This window comes from Otolemur garnettii, unplaced genomic scaffold (assembly GCF_000181295.1).
Source record: "Otolemur garnettii isolate 467f Iridium unplaced genomic scaffold, OtoGar3 scaffold00034, whole genome shotgun sequence".
In the NCBI taxonomy this organism is placed as follows: domain Eukaryota; kingdom Metazoa; phylum Chordata; class Mammalia; order Primates; family Galagidae; genus Otolemur; species Otolemur garnettii.
This window is the reverse complement of record NW_003852429.1, coordinates 13,685,163-13,707,150: the sequence shown is the minus strand read 5'-3', so window position 1 is coordinate 13,707,150 and position 21,988 is coordinate 13,685,163.

Below are 21,988 nucleotides of genomic sequence, written 5' to 3'. Positions count from 1 at the left end.
TATTAAATCATAACTATGTACATTGATGCATTTATGGGGTACTGTGTACTGATTTGATATGCAATGTGAAATCCTTAGGTTGAACAGGTCAGCACATCCATCACCTCCCTTACTTATTTGTTGTGGTAAGACAGTTATGCTCTTTTCTTAATAGTTTTGAAATGGACCATTGCATTATGCATATTAGGTGAGGTCCCCCCATATACTGTCCCTCCTCCTGGCCAGCCCTCTGCCCTTCCCTCCCCCTCCTCTTTATTTCTGGACTATAGTTATGTTTTATCTTTTGTACAAATATGTAGGTGATTATATATTGATTTCATGGTCGTACTGAGTACCTTGTATACTTTTTCTTCCATTCTTGAGATACTGTACTAAGAAGAGTATGTTCCAGCTCCATCGGTTAAACATAGAAGATGCAAAGTCTCCATCTTCTTATGGCTACGTACTATTCCATGGTATTCCACAATTTGTTAATCCACTCATGGGTCGATGGACACTTGGGCTGTTTCCATGTCTTGGCTACTATGAATTGGGCTGCAATAAACATCCTGGTACAAATGTCTTTTTTTTTGGCCAGGGCTGGGTTTGAACCCACCACCTCTGGCACATGGGGCCAGCACCCTACCCTGTTGAGCCATAGGCGCCACCCGAAAAGTCTTTGTTGTAAAGTAATTTCTGATCATCTGGGTATATAATTAGCAATTTCTGTTTTATAAATACCCTACCACAGCCAGGTTCATGACACTGAGCACGGAACTGGGATGAGATGAGTCATCGACAGCACACTGTTTTTATGGCAGAAATAATAGAAGAAATAACCCCAGAGGCACAGATAAGAGCAAAATACGTATATTAAAATAACTAGAAAATAAGGAGTTTTGAATACTTACCTTTGTTTTGGTATGATGTTTATGGCTTATTTATATAATTTAATCTTTAAAAATGGCTGCATTTAAGAACCAGCTAGAAAAACTTCTCATAAATGTAAATTGTCACTTCCAAACTCACGTGATACAACCAGGCCTCAGCATGTCCTAAGCCGCATATTCCACAGTCAGCCCTGAAATACGTAGGTTCCAGCTCAGAAGTGAATGCTCTCCGGGGATTTGTGATTCTCATTCAAGGCTGTAGGTTCCCTGCAACCATGACCCAATTCCTCAACTTGGTGCCTGTTAACTTAAACCAAACTTTATCCCCGGCAATCCAGGAGGACTGACTCTGCCCCACACCACTCACCTCAGTTCCACGACCTGTGAGGGCGAGTCCACGAGCAAAATGGGAAACAGTGGACGTGGCCCTAAGAACAACTGGATTTGATCGCATCTCTTTTCTATTTCCAGCTATGTGTTCGGGATAAGATACCAAAATCTTCGGGCTCCATTTCCTTTTCTGCCAAGTAAAGGTCACGACAGCCAGTATATGGAATTGTGGTGAGAATTAGTGCAAAGTCACCAGCGTGCTGGTCGGAGATGCTCCCTAAAGGAGGGAACATGTATTTACCTCTTTCTACTTCTGCTCTGATGGAACAAGGTTCTGTTAAGACAGAAAAAGCGGGTCCAAGGAGCCTTAGAGGAAACTTCACAGCCAGCTAAGGGCTTATGGTCTCAGGCACCAGCTGAGAGAATGGGTGTGTTTATTCAGGGTGCTGGCGGCCCCCCAAGTCAGGCGCTGATATTTCTCCCCAGCGCCCCTGGCCGGGGCTCCCACACGGCAGTTTTTCCAGCACTCCGCCCACCGAGCTGAGCCTAGAGCTTCCCCACCGGCCTGGCTCTGGTTTGTGCTGGGTCTGCCCTTCCCTGAAGCCATTTCCCCCATTCCTCTGCTTCTCTTGCCATCGGACAACCTTCTAGAACCCGCCAGTAAGATCTGATATGATTGAGATTTGGGCACTTCTTGGGGAAGAAAGGTAATACACAAAGCACTAGAGCAGGGGACAGGAACGAGGTGCTAGATCTGATTTGAGCAGTCACTAGCTGGGCGGCTTTGCAGACATCGATAAACCGCTCAAAGCTACAGTTATTTTCTCAATTGAAAACAAGGCATACGATTTCTCCAGGGTGATTCCAGATCTCACGTTCAGTGATTCTGTGATTCCCATTTCACTCTTGCTCTCAGCAACGGAGGTAAACTTGAAGTATTTCCACCTCCAGCCTGTCGCTAAAAGCCACCTTTAATAAGGAGCTGAAGCCCAGCTGTCCCGAGTGACGCTGCCCCTGAGCGGGGCTGGGGCATAGAATTGGAGGAAGGAAATAAACATGTTTGCTTCCCTCCCTCCAACCCTTCCTTTCTTCCCTCCCTCCCTCCCTCCCTGCCTTCCTTCCTTTCTTCCTTCCTTCTTTCCTTCCTTCCTCTTTCTTCTCCTTCTCTCTCTCTCTCTCTATTTTAATATGAACACATACTTTACCTACAAAATAAACTTCTGTTTTTCCAAGGCAGTTAAAAACAATCTTCTGCATAAAAATAGTAAACTGGTTGAAATGGGACAGAGCGCTGGAGATAAAAGGGTGGACCCCACTTTGATGCGATAATTGATAAAATCTGTTACCCCTGCAGGCAGGCTGGAACACCATAGAGGCATTCAGCAGCCACTGGCAGGTGAAGTGCCTTTTTATATCATTATTTTGCAGGGTCAGCAAGCTAGCGCAATACAGAAGTCAATCACAGCAGTCAGCACAGCTCAATACAGCTCAGAGAGTCACCAGGTAAGGGTACATCATAAGAGTTTACACAACTCTGGGTGGGGGTACATATACATCACAGGTACATTACTTCAGGATCATAAGATGAGGGTCACATAGTTCAGGGGGTACAAAGCAAGTGTTAGGTAAGTTCCCGAGAACAACTGGGGACCTTTTCACCGGGGCTCTATTTAGAATCCACCCCTCCCTTATTCAACCCCTCCCTGCATACTTCCTTAATTTCAGGCTGTTTCTCTACCCTTGAGAGGGCTGGAACTAAAAGGCTTAGGAGAAGTTTCTTTTTCAAGAGTAGGGGGCTTGTTCCCCACTGGTCTTAGGGAGGGGTCAAGGGCTGGGGGCTTGGTTATTACATGGTAAACACTGTGAGGATTTGGCAGATAAGTCCTAAGCGGGAAGTCCCAGCCCCGGCTCGCACTTCAGGTGTGGGATGGTAGACTGTATTCAACCGACGTGCCTCCTAAAGAGGAGGGATGGGGCAAAACAATGAGGCTAATGATAATAAGTTACATTAAATTAAAGTTTTATGAGACGGAACTACCTACTGTGCTAACAAGGCACCTTAAATTAAAATTTTAAAAAGCAAACACTTTTCTCCTGGAAGCTAAAAGAAAGCTCGTTGACGTAAGCTGGGGAGCTACGGCCATGTGGTCAGCAGTGTCCTTTATCTATAATTCATTGAGGATGGCATTCATCTCTGTCTTCCTGACTTTGCTTATCTTGTCTAGATGAGATTTTAGGATTCCCATATCAAATTTCAACCTGCTGTGCAATGCTCTGGGAATATGAATTAATTATAATTCTTCAATGAGGTTTCATTATGTTTCTGAGTGCTAACACAAGCTGTTTCTTCTGGTGGAACAGGCTTCGACTTACACTCCTCTTGTAATTTATAATTCCTTGGTTAAGATAGGCATCTAGTCGTTATTTCTAAAAAGCTTTTCTGAGCATTCTAAAGAAAGATTTACGAGCCTCAGAAACAACTCCTTGCTCTGATTTTTGTTTATCGTAACTACCTATTTAGTGTTCCTTTCAGTACCCTGTAATTCCAAAATAGCAGCCAGCATTTCTATCTTAAACAGTGGTACCCCAGTAAGCCGGCAGATATAGCAAATAAAAATACAAAAATTCTGTTTAAATTTGAAATTCAATTAGGCAAAAATTGACTTCATATATATGTACTATGCACTATTTAACACATACACTAAAACTGTTCTGTTCTTTTCTTGACTTCATATTTAAAATGTTATCCCATGTTTTATTTGATGGCTGTAATATCCAGCATCTTGAAACACTCTTGTCACATACGAAACAGCCAAATTTGTTTAATAAATAGTCACAGATACAGAATGCAACAGATACATTTGTATACTGTTTCTTCAAAAATGTCATGAAGCTATTGAATAGAGTCTTGTCTGGGAGTTAGCCATGAATATTCTTAGCTTTATTCGATAGTATAGTCAATTCAAGGCAGACGTAGGATGGCTTTGATTGTGTACGTCACATAATTGTGGTATCAATGATGCTTCCCTATAATTTCATGCACAACATTACTACAGGATTCAGAGACCATGTTCTCTTCTTCTTTATTTTTTTTTTCCTCGCAGATCAGAGATGGCTCTGTCTGAACTTGCTGAAGGAGCTTTCTTTAGATTTTCACTTCACACATCCACTCCCTGAACATTTCCCTCCGTGGTGGCACAGCTGTGGCTAGAAGTGTTCCCACTGCCTGGGGAGGAGGGAACACAGGCAGGCTTGCAGAAGATTGTTTCATAACTTTCCACTCTGTCACGGTGATGCATGAATCAGAAAAATCACACATAGACCTTCCTTAATTTTCTGTAAATTGTAGTGAAAGGAAATAGCAATGTTTTTAAAAAAAATCTATACCTTTAATATTTTGCTATGTAATATTTGAAGAACACTCCATAGGGTCTAATTGAAGAAATAAAAAAAGATTCAACAGAGCATATAATCTCTAGCCATAATAGGAGTGAATTTCAAATGGAAATTGATGAGTTTTTAATAATGGCCAGTCTAATAGGGGTAAAATGATGTCTCATTGAGGTTTTAATGTGCATTTCTGTGACAGTGAGTGATGTTGAACAGATCTGTTGTATGTATGTTGTATATCTGTTGTATGTATCCGTTGTCTATGATCTCCTGAGGAACTTCTGTCTTTTGACTGCTTTTTGATTTTTTTTCTTTTTCTGGCTGATCTGTTTGAGTTCTTTATACATTCTGGATATTGATCCTTTGTCAGTTGTATTGTTTGTGAACATTTTTTCCAATCCTGTGTGTCCTTTGATTATTTCCTTGGCTGTGCAGAAACTGTTGAGAAAAATTAAAGCCCATTTATTTATTTTTGTTGTTGCTGCATTTGTTTGGGGATTTTATTCATAAAGTCTTTTCCTAGTCCAGTGCCCAGGAGAGTTTTTTCTAGATTTTCTTCCAGAATTCTTATTTGAGGCCTTACATGTAAGTCTTTAATCCATCCTGAGTTAAATTTCCTATGTGGTGAGAGGCAGAGATTCTATTTCATTCTTCTGCATGTGGCTATCCAGTTTTCCCAGGAACATTTATTAAACAGGAGTCCTTTCCTCAGAGCATGTTTTGATCTGCTGTGTTTTACATTGTTTAGCCAAATTAATAGTTTGTGTGTGTGTGTGTGTGTGTGTGTGTGTTTGTATAATGTTTCTGGATTATCTGGCCTCTTCCATTGGTCTGTGTCTACCTTTAATAACACACTGTTTGGATTACTATAGCTTTGTAGCATAATTTGAAGTCAGGTAATGTGATAGCTTCAGATCTGTTCTTTCCACTTAGGGCTATTTAGCTATTTGGCTTGCTTTCATTCCATATGAAGTTTAGTATTATTGATTCTGGATCTTCAAGAAATGACATTGGTACTTTGGCAGGAGCTGTTTTTATCTGTAACTCTAAAGAAATTGCTGGGAGAAATATGCATAGATCACAATATATGTTCATATATGGATTCCACCTTTTCAAGCTTATACAAAGTGTGTTGCTTATGTGTTTCCAGTGAGATAAGCAGTAAGTTAGTAAAGAAGGGGATGGTTAAATTCCTATGAAGCCATCAAAACGGTGCAGTACGGGACTCTAAAGGGCTGCTCCTCCATGAAAATCACTGGGAGAAAACCAGCAAAATCTGTGAGAATCAACATTTCCAGAAATTGTCTGGGGACCATCCAAAGTCTTACAGCAATCAAGGAGTATGAATTCAAGAAAAGCAGCGAATCTCGACAGGAGCAAGAGCTTTGTACTATCCAACTTTATCCTAGTTCCATCTTAGTGGTAGCCTTGAAAATAACAGGAGCCCTGTGCAAATACTGTAAAGAGCAGAACTGACCCATCTGCAAAGAATCATAATGTCTTGCTTTGACCCGTTAGAGGCTATCTAAGGACTGGCTTAAAAGGTTTGCTTTTATCTCACCTAACTTGAAAGTTATCCGGTGCTCAAGGTGCTACCTACAGCTATTGGTCCAAAACTTATACAGGGAAATGACTGAGTCACTGTTGCTTGAAGCAATGCTGAATAGTTGAGCAAACTGTAAACTAAACAAAAAGCTTGTGGAGCAAATGTGGAGAGAAGAAACTTTGCTATATAAAGGCTTTGGAAAACTCTTAACACATATGTTCCCATGTTGTACACACTCTCAAGAAAGACTGGATTAGACTCTCAGCTTTCCTCTCTGGTTGACATCAAAGTTCTATACAAGTAAGTAGTAGGGGCCAAGGCAGCCTTGTAAACTGCCAGGATGAGTGTTCAGTATGGAATGCGACACGCAGACACTCTGAAAAGAAGACTGGGAGGTTTTTTGAAATAGACATTAAAAGGAAATCTGTTCAATAATTAGCTGACTACATAGATAATACTATAAAGAGTTCTATTGCCACACATGAAAATGAAAATAAACAAGCAAACACGCAAAAAAATACTCATAAAATCGCCCAAACTACAACAAGTAGCAATGACAAACCCTGGGCAGAAAGGAGAATCTGATTTGCGTTATTGCAATATTATAATATCTAAAATGCCCAATTTAAAACAAAAAATTATGAGGTACACACACACACAAACAAAATAGTGAAATTCATTCAGGGGATAAAAAGAATATGGTATGAAAATTCTCTGAGGCCCAGTGTAATAATCAATTAAATCAAATATGAAAAGAAGCATGATAATAGAAAACATCAACAAGAGAGAAAAATATGTAAACAAACCACATAGAAATTCTGGAGTGAAAAGTACAATAGCCAATGTAAGTTTTCCTAGAGATGCTGAAAAGCGTATTTGAGCATCCACGAGATAGAATCAGCAACAAGGGACGAAGGTCAACTGAGCTTATCCAATGAGTAAAAAAAATTATTGAAGGAAAATTAGAAGATCCTTAGAGATGAACAACAACCAAACCCAAAACAATAGAGGATGCAGGAACGCTATCAGAGAGAAATACATGCCTATAAATTCTTATATTAAAAAAATCATAAAACAAAGTATGTAACATTTTGTCCTAAGAAGGCAGACATGAAGAGCACAGTAACCCGAAGCACACAGAACAAAGGGAAGGGCAGTTAGAATGGTGATAAACAAAACAGGGCATGGAAAACAACAGAGATGTCAAAATAAATCAAAAGCGGCTCATTGGAAAAGCAAACAAAATCGAAATATTCTAGCTGGCCTGACCACAAAAGAGAGAGAGGCTCAACTTACTTTCATCAGGAATGAAAATAGTAACACTAACACCTGCCTACCCTGGAATAAGAAAAAAAATGAGTTTGAAAGAACGGTATGGGGAACTTTGTGTCCACAAACTGTATAACCTAAATCGGAAACCATAAAATGTATGAACCATAAAATGGAAAAACTAGTAGAACCACAAAAACTACACAACCAACTCAAGAAGAAATAGAATAAAGTGACCTCCAATGAATGAAGATACTGAGTCAGAATCAAAAACTTCCAACCATAACAACATAAGTCAGGGCCAGCTGGCTTCGTTAGTGAATTCAAAACAGTGTCTAAAGAAATGACACTGATCTTTCTCAAACTCTCCCAAAATGCAGAATGACTTCATAAGTTTTTCTATGGGGATAACTACTCCAAATGTAACAAAGCTAGGTAAAGCTATCATGAGAAAACGACAGAGCAGTATCCGTCATGAATGCTCATATAACACCCAGTGACTGGGCCAGTGACCGGCAGATTTATAGTTAAAGCATGTGGAGCTTCCTCTAGGTAGAAACAAGTACTGTGGCAATGATTGCAAACTGGAAATGAGACCTAGTTGTCACTCACTTTGACTTCTGTGACAAAATACCATTAAAGGAAAACACGGATGAGACTCAGAAGCTGACTCACCGTGCACTCAACATATCACCAATTTTGCCAGCTGGGTCCAGCACAGCACAGGCCGTGGAGTTCCATCTCCGAGTCAAGGATGGGCCAAATCACAGTGATTCTCTCTAGAAGAAGTGGCAGATGATGCAGCACAGTGGTGTGATTCCTACCGTGAGTCCAGGCCATCTGGAGTCGGGGACTGGGCCACATCAGTCCACACATCAGAGACCCTACATAAGGTTGGCAAACTGACTCTGTGGGACTGTGTGGAACACAACTGCTGAGGATGCTTCTGCCAGCTATAGGGCAGCCATTCCAGTGTAACCTTGTAAAAACCCCTACTGCAGATGAGAAATATGAGAAAACACCCCTGATGTGTGTTAGCAAGTCCACAGGACTCTAATCGGATGGAGCCACTGCACAGGCTAAGCCTGGGATGATCCTTCCATGCTCCCTGTCACCACTGAGTGAATAGGGTGAGAGGGTGAAGGGGCTGATGGAAAGTGAAGGCCCATCTGGGGCTTCATACAAGAGGAACCTTCTGAGAAACTCCACGTAACATCAGCATTATTTCCTTAAATTTCAAGGACATGTATGTACATCAAGATTCATTGTGATCGAGAATGGAAGTGTCTGCCTTGGAAGGCTGGGAAAAGTTTCAACAGCACCATGAGAAAAGAAAACAGCATGAAGTAGCTGAGAACACGGGATCTTGGTCCCTGATGGATTTCTGATGTCCTGCAAGAAATGAATCCACTGAAAGAGCTCTGGAGTTCAGAAGAGAGGACGGCCATGTGGCTGTGGGTCCACTGCTAGGCCTCTCAGGAGAACATCTGAGCTGGAGCACTGTTCGGAGCAATGAAACATGAAACTGGATCACTTTCCAGTCTCCAGGGGCCTCCTCCACACTGAAGGAATCTGACATTGAAGCTGAGGTTTGTTTCAAGCAAAGCAACTATAAAATTGCTTTCGAGTACTTGGACAGTACCAGAAAGACTATTTTCCTGTGCAGACAGAGCTGCCGTGGTCCTCCGTGGAGCGTCTCTGAGTACGGCTCTTCCTTCTCCTGATCTTCACTACCTGTAGGAGACAGTGACTAACCAGACCTAATTATGGCTCGGCTAATTCAGAGCCCAGAACTTAACTCAGATTCTAGACATGAACTCTTATGTTTCAAATCTTCAGTGGTTTATGATTTCTATGAGTTTTATTTCTGGAAGAATTTTTAATTAGAAAATTACTAAACAATGATTCTGAGACATGTAAAATAAAATGGCATACACTTAGGTAAATGTTTTAAGATAACATTTCCCAAATACAGACATAATAATTTGAGACTACTTTTTCTTAATAACTCCTATCTCTGAAAGGAGAATGAGAAATGGGAAAAATGGTTTCATAACATTGTTTTCTATCACATTTCAATGTAGGTTTATGGAGGAAAAAAAGATTAACTTTTATCCCAAACTTTTTGGTTATATTAATTTACCCACTAAAAACAAATAACATCCCATATGCTTCAGTCGATGTGGACATGTTGACTGTCCTCTGTGAAAAGGTGTTTTTGTCACAAAGACTGGCACAGAAAAATAAGTAGTGGCAATGTACTATCCCATGGTCAAATACAGAATGGTAAATTTACTGAAACAAATCATTTCAAAGGGGGAATATAACCTCTTCCAAGAGTACAAATAAAAATGAGAAAAGTGAAAATTAAAGTCTCAATGTATTCCTCCGCTTTCTTTCAAAATGACTTCATTTTCATGTAAATATTCATATCTTCTCATTATTGAGTACTTAAACATGTAAGTCTTGAAAGATAGCAGAGGAAGGGACAGGCTTTGAATAAAAATATAACTTTTTTTCCACTAAGCCTATTATCACAGGCAAAATTACATTTATCATTTGGCTCAGAAAGTCAAGAATAAAATTCAATGAACTCTGAATGTGTTTATGTTTCGGGAACACATTTTACCTTATGGTGTTCGCATACATTCTAAATTAAGACAAGTTAATTAAACAGGAACTCGAGGAGCTTAGTGTTCTTCTATCAGCAACTCTAATTTGCTTTTAAGGTGTCTCCAAAATGTATTTCAATGTGCAGCTCTGATATTTGTTCTGCCACCATCTAGATCTTACTAATTCTGGTCATACACAATTTTTTATCATTATCTTGTCTTTTTCCTGTACCAGAGTACTCAGAATGTCTGTAACTCTTTAAGGGGAGACGATAAATTTTGGAGAATTAGACCCATCAGTACAGTGAAAATGGTGAGTTTATTTTTTTTTTTTTTACCATATTTTACAGACTATCATTTCCTTGGTTTGCAGAATGTTGTTTTATAATGATTAAGTGATTGTTGACAGATCAATATTGAATGATCAGTGTAGGGTCAGTGGCTTTTTATATGATCACATTGCTGGTTCTATTATTAGTGGTACATTCAGTTACACCATAGATTTCCTTCTGATAACTACTGATAAGTATGGTGAAATGAGTGCTTCACCGTCCAGAATATCCAGAAAAAATATAAAATATTTTTCTTTCTCTTTTCTGCCCATGCCAAAGAAATCTCCTTTCTGTGCATGGAAATGAACTGCCTTGTGATCTATTACTCAGGACCGTCAGCCAGTAGGTCTCACTGGGAGGTGTCTGAAGTGCCGTTTCATTTCACATCTTCCTCCACGGAGCTTATTTTTGTTTAATGCGAATGTTCAGTAAGTAGGTAGAAGTATTTTATTATGAAAATGTTATACATGTACAGATAAAATGGTGTTTTATTCTTTATTAAATTTGGAGATTTTGTGTGTGTGGGTTTCCTGGTGTACATGTGCAGGCACGTGTGTATACGGTTTTCCAATGCCTTAGCCTGCCTAGAAAAATAATTGTTAATATTGATTGTCTGTGCCTTGGGAAAAGAGATTTCATGTTATTTAATTCCCAGAGCAAATTTAAAAAGTCTTGGGGTTGACACTTGATTCCAGTCTTTGATGCCAGAGTTCTTGACAGGCAAGGAGCCCTGGTTTGTTTATATTCATGGTTGGCCTTGGCTCCAATTTTGATTTTCCATTATCTGAGGCAAAATCTCCAATTTCTACCTTCTCAGTTCCGTATAGTACAGTATCCAGACGAGCTTCACCTTTGGGGCACTGTACTTGGCTCTGGGAAGGTGGATTAGGTTCCCTGATAACAGTCAACGGCCACTAAAACTGTTCCCGCTGGTCTGGAAGGCACTGTGTGTGCAGAGTGGGCGAATGTACAGCCTGGATTGTAAAGAAAAAAAATACACGTATAATTTCCAAATTGCTCACTCCTCATTGATTACCTGTTCTTTTACAACATCATAAAAGCCTGGATCTTGGGAAGCCAAGCAAATAGGATCAAAGGATAAGTGACCCAGACTTGGGGAGTGGGAAGACATTCAGGTAACAAGAGTTCAGGAAAGAGTTCCTCAAGATTTCCTCTATTCCTTCAAATCCTGAATTAGACAAAACATCAGGAACAAATCATAAGCATGCTACATCTACGTAGTGTCTGAATTTTGATGCCAGAAAAACTACATAAATTGACATTTTGCAGGAGAAGGAATAACTTCTCACGCTGTTTTGATACCCTGCTATGTAATACAGATGGTTTTTATACCATGAATCTGTTTGCAGCGAATCCTTTACTATTAATGGCATATTAACATGGGAAGACATAGTAAAGATCACAAGCTTTTTAGTTACCCATTTCAGTAAGTGTCCTACTGTACTGTGAAAAATAAACTTAAAGACCTTAATGAAACATTGTTTTACCTTCTTAAAAATAATCCTCAATGAAAGAAGTGCAAATTCCTCAAAACGCCTTCTTTATTCTCAGACTATCTGATGGCAGGGTGGAGAGGGAAAGGAAAAAATAAAGAAAAACACTTCTAATTATTTGCAATTTGCTTTAATTTATATCAGAGTTTAATTTGTTGTCACAATAGATTAGAAGAGGCTGCAGAAACAAATATAATGAATTCCGTGTGCTTCAAAGCCAGAGGCTGAACCTGTGGGCATGTAGCATATTTCACTTTCTACTTCCAGGCGAAAGACTTTTTTTTCTAAGTAATAAACATAAACCAATAAGGAATTTAAAAATAAGGCAAATCTCAAACTGGTTATACAGATAGTCAAGGCAATGTCATAAATAGCAGTAACGATTTCATTTTCTTTTCTTAGCAAAAAATTAAAACTTTTATGATCTAGCATTGATTTGTGCCGAATCTGGAATGGCCCTTTTTATTAATACTGTACTAAACCCCAGGAAATGATGCCATAGGCCATAGATTAGTGCCAAAATACATATGAAGTCAGTTGATGCTATTTATTAAGACCATGCAAGGTCCCTGACCCCGTTGCGGTGAACAAACACAGGGCCAGATGGCACGCAGGCATTCTTCATGCAAACCTGTTCCCTCATATCTGTTAGCAACTTTTCCTTTCATCAGGGTCAGAGCAATCCAAAAATGTGTAGAAACCCAGCAGTGGTGAGCGGGATTATGTTTAGAGTGGTTAGTAGAGGTGCGTGTGGAGCAAGTGTGCCAATTATCCCCACTCCAATTGGGTGCTAACCAAAACCGGCTTCTTGCACGTGTGTGTGCCAGCTCGGAATAGTAGCACCTGGGAGCAGTCCTACGGAATGAGGTGCCCTCACAGGATTTTATGTCCCCGAGAAGAAAATTTGGTTGGTCATTTGAATGGAAGCACTCACTTTGAATAAAAAGGCACAGGGGAGAAAAATGGTTTATTACTACGTACAGAAGACAGGGCAGGCCTGGAACTTGTAATTCAAACTTTCCACTCCAGTGGCAGAGCACACGGAAGGGACACACAAGTGCGGTTACTGTCACTCCTGTGGCAACCGACCCACATGTGTTTTCAAAACCTCTGAACTTGACGTTTCTTTGTTTTGTATTTTCTTCCTTCATTTTTGTTTGTCTTTTCAATCTCCAAGGAAACCTGTAAACTGAATTAAATATGTTTAAATCTGTTCCCTTGTAGTTCTAATTTCTCTTTTCCAAAAATCAACATGTCTATCTATTGGGCTAGAGTAATCAGGGGATTTCAAACTGGGTCCGTAGAGCAATTATCAAAAATGCTGCAAGAATGAGAATTTCAAATGTAAGCTCTGAAGATAAATTTATTTGCGGGATTCTAAGAAGGAGGGCATCAGGTTATGTCACCACTGGTCTCTGGGACTCTATTCAACGTAGTGGGTAGCAACATTTTCCATCTCTAGATAAGTGCCAATCCCTTTTACTCATCCCCAGGGCTTGACATCTGCGTGGGGCAGCTCCTTTGGCATTGTAGAATTCAGTGTTACCCGAAGGACCCTGAAAGGACCGGGTCCTGCATTGATTGCTAATGGCAGGGATGCTCTTGGCGTAGTCTGCTGGCAGCCCTGGGAGAAAACTCATCCCCTCCCCATTGAGGACACTACATGTGAGGAGCACGTTTTGTTGACAACTTTCAACAGAAAACCGCTCTGGTTTGCAGTCTTTGGCCAGGGCTGGGTTTGAACCTGCCACCTCTGGCATATGGAACTGGCACCCTACCCTTCTGAGCCACAGGTGCCACCATGGCTCTGGTTTGGATGTTTGTGCACCCTCAAATCTGCATCCTAAAACCTAATCTTCAATGTGGAAATGTTAGGAGTTGGGGACTTTGGGGATGTGACTGAGTCGTGAGGGCTCCCAGGGGGTTTAGTCTTCTATTAAAGAGCCCCGAGGGAGCACCTGTGTGTCCTCCGTCCTGTGGGGACGCAGCTAGGAGGCACCCGGTCTGTGAACCAGAAAGCAGGACTGTGCCAGACACTGAGTCCTCTGGTGCCTTGATCTTAGGTTATTTCCCAGCCACGACACTGTGACCAATAAACATCAGGTGTGCATAAGCCACCCCAGTTTACTGTGTTTTTTAACAGCAGAAACAATAGCCTAAGATAGGAACCACCAAGCTAAAGTCAGACTTTCCCCAGCAGTCCGCCAGGATCAGACCCTTTCTTCCCGTTATCCAGGCTGACTCTCAGAGCCGCCCCGCAGCTCAGCGATCTGCTGACCGGCACCTGTCTCTTCCCTCTCTCCCTCTGCAGGCTCAGAACTGCAGACAACAGGGACTCTTTCCTGGCCTGTGCCTTCTTGGCTTTCCTTTATCTTTCACAGATCTCTCTTCCCCTCAAAGTAAATGGCTTGAATACTGAGTTCCATCATGGCATCTGCTGGTGGGGGACTTGAACACATCATTGGGACTTCCCTCCCCTTGTGTTTACTTTTAGATATTCTAAATAGATACATTTTCCAATTGTAAACTAATCACTTTGTATGAAAGAGGCAAATGAACTTCAAAATACAGATATTTAAAAGGTAATCTAGTCGTGTCCAGAGTAAACACTCATTGCATAGCCTTTCAATTGACTCTGATGATACAAATTCTGCTTCTTGTGCCATTGCCTACTTAGGTGTCTGAATCCAAGTGTCACAGTACAGCACAAATACTAGTACTGGCTCACCTTTTTCACATGACCAGTGCATACTACTGCGCCCTCAAAAAGTTTATGATAATTCATGTAGGTAAATAAAAATTATGTCCATTAACCCTGATTAAAGTGCCAAGACATCTCCTTTCTAATCAGTGCCAAAGATAAATCTATTTTAAACTGTCTCTGTTTATTTACCACCTGCTTTCCATCAGGATAGGACATAATATGACTTTCTATTCTTAACTAATAAAATTTCTCTCTCAAAAGCCTTTAAGGATATTATTTTTTATCCCTTTGATGTTTTTTCTTAGATCTCATGAAATAATATCCAATATGATACGTTGCTAAGTGTTGATGTTTCAAAACAACAACAAGAATAACAAGAACGAGCCCAGCCTCTACTCTGCCTTCCCGGCCCCTCCTTCTCTGTACTCTTCACGAGTAACACTGACCTCACCCTCATCACCACCGGGGCTTCTGTACATTCTGTTTTCTCTCCCTGCACCCTTTAATTATTATTGTACCCATGACCAAGAATTATTTCTGCTTCCTTTCTGCCATTTTTGCAAGTTTGAACAACACAGGTGTAGTGCCCTCTTGTCCGTGGCGCCGAGATCTGAGAGTAACGCAAACCCAAAGCTTTTGAAGAACAGACGTTGACACCGATACTGTGGGGCCTGCATTCCACAATCTGCCTCTATCCATTGTCTGACAGATTCTTCTCGGGATGTTTAATGATAAAATAAAAGCAAATTTATTTTTCACTTATTCCAGTGCTTGTTCTCTAATTAGCTACGTACGCAAAATCAGGCAGGATTTCCTTTGTACATATAGGAACTGCAGCCCGTATTTCAAGTTGTATTAGAATTCTCATTATTCTGTGATGGCTTCATGGATTTTGGTAGCACGTGCTCAGGCATTTGACTAAGGGTTATTAATGTCGTTTGTTTATTCACTCAACATTTATTGTGCTTCTACTATGTTCTTTGCCCAGACGGCGAATGTGCTTCCTCACTCTGCGTAGCTCACAAGTGTATTGGGAGCTAAATGCAACCTAACAACTCTCCTGATAGGTTCTTTGAAGATAAAGGATAGAAATTAAGTGGGAGGAGCCATGATTAGAATTACTATTTACAAACTGTTTCTATGGAAAGAAATATTTATGTTGAAGCTTGGGGGATGAGATTATATAAAATGTGTACAACACACAGACACGTGAAACAGAAGACATGTATTTATACTGTCCAGAAAGTCCCCAGCTAGACACGTCTGCCTCTATTACTCACGGTGCTTGGCTGGACGCTTTCTGGAGAGCCCTTGTATTTTATATAGAACTTCCTCTGCTTTGGAAACTAGGCTTCAATCGGTAACTGTCAATTGGCAAATGAGAAACATTGCTGGGGATAAGAATATAGATGCGAAGTTCCACCAGCCTCTCCATCTGCTCACACATGCCGCCCTCCAACGTGACAGAAGGGGGATTTGGGTAATTAATTGGAAAGCCAGAAATGCAGAGACAGGAGGGTATTGTTCTGCATCCTCTCCCCCCTGTGCTCCTCACACCTGACTCCGGATGCCCCGCCACTGTCGGCAGGAGCCGGGATTCTTCCAACTGCTCTCGCTGAGGGCTCCTTCCCGCCTGCTGCTCCGAAGAAGGGAGCTGGGAGAGACTCCTTGAACTCATCCTCATTCCCACACTTTGCTTATTTTATCTGTATTTTAATTTCCATCTTGTTTATTATTTATGTTTGTAGGCACTTAAAAGGATGCACCTTTCATACGGCATCAATTGCCAACAATTTAGGTTGTGAGTTTATCACAGAAGGACAGCTACCAGGGCTCTCACGCGTGGCCAGGGCTTTCTTCCTTTCTTTTATTGATAAGTTAAGAGACCTATAAATTTATCATGACTTAAGTGATGCAGTTAGGAAAAGCAACCCTGGCCTAAAACCCACGTCTGCTTACTTTATGCAGAGGGTACTCACATATTCTGGATGTCTGAGACAGGCCTGCTTTATTAACAAACCTGCTTAATGGAAACAAGTTTATGTTTTATCTCGGGGAAGTCAGGGCCAGCGGCACCCTCACTCCCGGGCCTTCCAGTCTGACGCAGCCCTGGGAGGGGCTATATTAGCCTATTGATTACCCTATTGATCCTTCCGCACTGCTCTCATGCATACAATATCTTCTGATAGTCAATGAAATTTGCATTTATACATACACATGCCTATATTCCACACATATATGTGGTGTTACCAAATGCAGCACATTGTTACATAGGAAAAATGTGATTTAAAAGAATTCCAAAATATGTGACTTTTTCTTTTTATTGTGGAGAAGCAGCTCGCAGAATGGACATATCTAGAAATCTCAGTTGCTTATGTAAAAGTACTATATCTGTTTCCATTATTTTTTCCAAGAGAGCTGCTCTCTCGGATGTGATAAGCGAGAAAGAGAAGCTGGGAACGCCCCTCTCTAAGACGAAAATGGAGCCAAGCCTGCAAGTGCAGGATCGCATCCTGTCTGCAGTGGGAGTTACAGACTGCTGAGTGGGGGCTGTGGTTTTAAAATGCACATTACTACTAACTCTGAGGGAGCCACCATGCCAAACCCTTCACTGCTATCACCCTCAGTGTGCACGATATTTTTATATATTGTACACTTTTATTTTCTCCTTTTGGTAAGGGGTAAAAGTGAAGCATAGGAGGTTAAATAACTGGCAAAAAATGCCCGGAGCTGCCGTTCAGCCCAAACGTGCCTGTGTGGTAACAGCTTGCAATCTTGTCGTTCACTATATTCTGCACATTTTTAGTTACGAAGCTTATAGTATTCTATGACCTTTGTATTTTGCCTTTATCACTTAGGTTTATTATTTTATTAATGTGATTAATGTGAATTCAAAAGACTCATAACAAAAACATAATCCATATTTTTCATTAAGGACAAAGAGCAAGACATACATTCAGGTCATTTAACCTTATGTTGCATTTTCTAATTACTTTGAGGTGAACAAAGTTTTAATGGACGTGACTTACAACTAAGTGTTACTAAATTTAGGGGCAAGCAGGTGAATAGTTTTCTTTATCAATTACCCAGCCTCAGATATCCCTTTAGACCAATGCAAATGGACTAAGACACTATCACATTACTTAATTCTCTGATTGTGCATTAAAATTATGTTTAAATTATATCTGATTTGCAGATACAACCTTTATTAATAGCAAGTAAACAAGTAGGATAAATACAGTAGAAAAGTCTTCTGTAAAGAGTCTACGCTCCACATTTCTGGAAACTTTCATTGATGTGTGAACGTTTTTGTGTGATTCAGGGATTGACACCATAAATTGTATGTATCAAGCTTGCACACAAATACCATCCTGCTTATGTTTATTGTAGAAAAAAGATAGCACCCATTTATTTCTCATTGGTCTAAAGCTTAAGTACAGTGGTGCTCTAGTTTCACAAACCAAAATCACAGTGTCAACACAGTTGTACTTTTTTTTTTTTTGGACCCTGTGGAGGAGAATCTTTATCCAAGATTATTGAGGTTGTTAGAGGATTTCAAATTTGTGTGGCCGTAGGACTAAGGTTGCTGGCCAGGGTTTGTTGTCAGCTGCCAGAGGCTGCCCATTGTCCTTGGTTCACAGCCTCCTTGCTCAGAATTTAACTCAGCAATGGTAGGTTAAAACCTTCTGAGCTCAAAGTCCACCTTTTCTCTGTCCTTCCTCCTCTTCCACATCTCTCTGAGTCCAGCTGGAGAAATACCTTTGCTTTCTAAGGGCTCTTATGAATAGACTGAGAGCATGTGGGCAACTCGACACAATCTCCTTATTTTAAGGTCAGTTTATGAACGGGGTTGAGTCCATCTCAAACCCCCTTCACACAGTAGTTAGACCAGCTTTGGACTGAATCACAGCAGAGCAGAATGCAGAGGATAGACTTAGAACTCTGACAAGGACAGATTTAGATAGCCTGTCTTTCACTCAGTCATGTTGCCCTTTGGCAAAATGTGATACTATTTTCCAGAGAGTCCCCTTGGATTTTTTCTGAATTTCCATTCTTCTATCTCATATGTTAAATATTTATATCCAAATTTAAAACTACTTATTGTCACCATTTTATAACATTTTGCCCTAGGCCTATTTCTGTGTCCTCATGCCCCTCTGTTTTCTTAAAATCCCCCCTTCTTTAGTACTACCATTTACACCAACTTTACAATCTCCTGTGCATTGATAACCTCTGGCACGTTCACCTCTTATCCTTATTCTCAACTTCTTTTAATACTTACTATAAGTTTTTTCTCTAACTAAGAAGGTTCTTAAAATGAGGTCCACAGGGATGTCTAATATACACAGAAATCAGTTTACAGAGGAAAATTTACATCTTTACTTACATTAACGATTTACTGAAGTTTAGAATTTTATTTAATTGTAAATATGGTTTACAAGTTACAGCAGTATCAGCAATGCCAATAATTCTGGCCCCCAAATGCATGCATGTATAATATAAATTACACAAAATATTAATTATAATTGATACAAATATATAAAAACATCATTTGCAATAGATACGTCATTACCATTGCTTTTGTAATTTGCCCATTCTTACACTACTGCACATCCGTGCATACAGTTTGTACACCATGAGGACGCTCTACAAGTAGCACTCATCCCACCAAGCAGTGCAGAGGTCTGCTCGTAACACGGGGACGCAAGCGTCTGTGTTGCTCTGGGTTGCACTTTCTCTACGATAATTTTCTGAATGATACATTGAGATGGGTCCAGGAGCACCTGACAGTTCAATATTTATATCGAAGCTGATAAACAACTTTACTTATTTGAAAATAGACTATAACTTTACTTTATATTTCACGCATCAAATGCTTTAATGCATTATAAAAGCACTTATAATATTGTATCACGGTTTGAATGTTTTGACAATTGCATTCCAATACAATCGGCTTTCTTTGTAATTCTAAGTATTTGTATGCATTAAGCCAATTAATCCGAGGAGTGCACAGCCTTCACCAGACTGTCAAACGGGCTTCATAGAAGAACAACAAATAAGAATTTGTTAAAAATCTCTGATATAAGATAGGGTATTATGTTTAAAACCAAAGTTGACAACTTTCCACTATATTTCATCTCTTTAATTGACTCCTTAGTTACAATACATGTGGCTTGGCTCCACACTTTTAGTCTTTAGTCTATAAATCTCACTTAACTTTGAGCTCAATGTCTCTACTGAACCAATTCTCAACACTCACTTATTTCCCTAAAATATGCATATATTTACTCTTTTTGCTATGGGCAGATATATCAAACGGACACAAATCAGAGGTTAGAGTGTCGTGAATGTCCTTGTGTTAATTATCTGGCAGCTACAACTCTAAACCCATGGCCGAGTTCACCCTCATTTCTGCCCAGCTAATCTTAAAGCAGATTTGAGATGTCATGCATGTAATACTTTTCAGTCTCATCTCTAAATAATAGGGAATCACTAACAGAAACACAATATATTCACCATATCTACAAACATTTAAAATCTGTGACTTATGTCATTAAATATGACCAAATATATACATACATTTTTCTGATTATTTCGCATATAGTTTACTTACATTTTTATTTAGAGATAATTAAAGACTTACATACAGTTTTCAGAAATACTGTTACTACAGAGGTTCAGTTTCCACAAGAATGTCCATTTGTAAATATATATCTCTATATCTCTTCACAATATTGCCATCAAAGTAAACAAGATACGAAACATTCACATTATCACAGGATTCCCTACACTAACCTCATTTGGGAATATTTTCCTTCCTCCATCTCCTTAATCCCTATGGGTGACTTATTTAATATTATAATTTCTATGCTTTCGAGAATGTCATAAAATTATCTATGTAGTGCTGTGGTTCAAATATTTTTCCCCTTAAAAACGCAAGGTGTAATTTAATAGACATCTGTATTAAGAGATGGATTTGGGGGGAGGTGATCAAGCCATGCTAGCTCGACTCACACAGGTGAAATTGGTATCTCGTCGAAGACTGAGTTCAGTCCCAGCTTCCCCTCTCTGGTCCTCTCTCCGTGCCTTCTGGTGTGTGATTGAGCCACCAAGGTGCCCCTGGACAGATGCTGGACTTGTAATCCTGGACTTCCCCACCTCCAGAACTGTGAGCCAAAACATTTCTGGTAATTATAAATGACTCAGTCTCAGGTATTTTGTTACAGAAGCTCAAAATGGACTAAAACACACAATCATGAAAACTTTGAAGATTTGCTTTTTTACTCAACATAATTCTCTGGTGACTCATCCAGATTTTAGATGAGCCAATAGTCTGTTTCTTTTCATTGATGAATACTTTAGTGTAATTATAACAGGTTTTTTAGGTTTCTGTTCATTTTTAAACATTGAAGGACATTTGGATTGTCTCCAGATTTTAGCTATAATAATCAAGATATTATAAACTTTTGCATACAAGTTTTTATGTAAACATAAGCCTTTATTTATCTGGAATAAATGTCTTGGAATACAACTCATGGGTTGTAAGGCGTTTGCATATTTAGTTAGGGGTTTGTTTTTGACAGTGAAACTGTTTCCAGAGTTGCTGTACTACTTTGCACACCAACAAGCAATGTGCGTTGAGTCATGTGGCTTCTCTGCATCCTCCACAGCATTTGATGTTATCTTTAAAATTGATTCTAACCATTCTGGTAAGTGTGTAGACGTAACTCCCTGTGGTTTTGGTTTGCATATCTCCAATGGTTTGTCATGCTTAGCCTCATGTCATGTGCATATTTGCTAGTGGTGAGGCTTTTCAGTGAAATGTATTTCCATGTTTTCTTTTTATTTTCTTGATAGAGTCCATCTCAGTGATATTTTGAAAATTGAAAGAAGGTTAAATTTAGTAATTTTTTGCTTTTTTGGATCATGCTTTTGGTATTAATTCTATGTTTTGCACAGTCAAATAATTTCTGCTCCAGTTTTAGCCAGACGTTTTATAGGTTTACACTGTAATTTTAAATTCATGATCTAGTAAGAGTTACTTGTTGTAAGAGGTGTGACATTCAGACTGAAGCTTCACACCCATTGATTTCTCATTGCTTAATTGTCATTTTAAGAAAAAAACAAACTACCTTTTTTTCTTTGACTGTTTTTATACCTTGTCAAAAATCTGCTCAGCAAATCTGTGTGTATGTAAATCTGAGTTCTCTGTTCTGTTGTATTGACCTCTGTGTCCATCCCCCTACTAAGACCCCAGGTTCTTGACTGTTGTTGCTAAATTATGTCTTGACATTGAGTAAACTTTCCTCTCACTTCTCCTTCCTTCTACAATAGCTTTTTTTCTAGTTCTTTTGACTTTCTGCAATAGTTTTAGAATAACGTCAATTATTTCTTTTCTTTCCTTTTTTTTTTTTTTTTTTT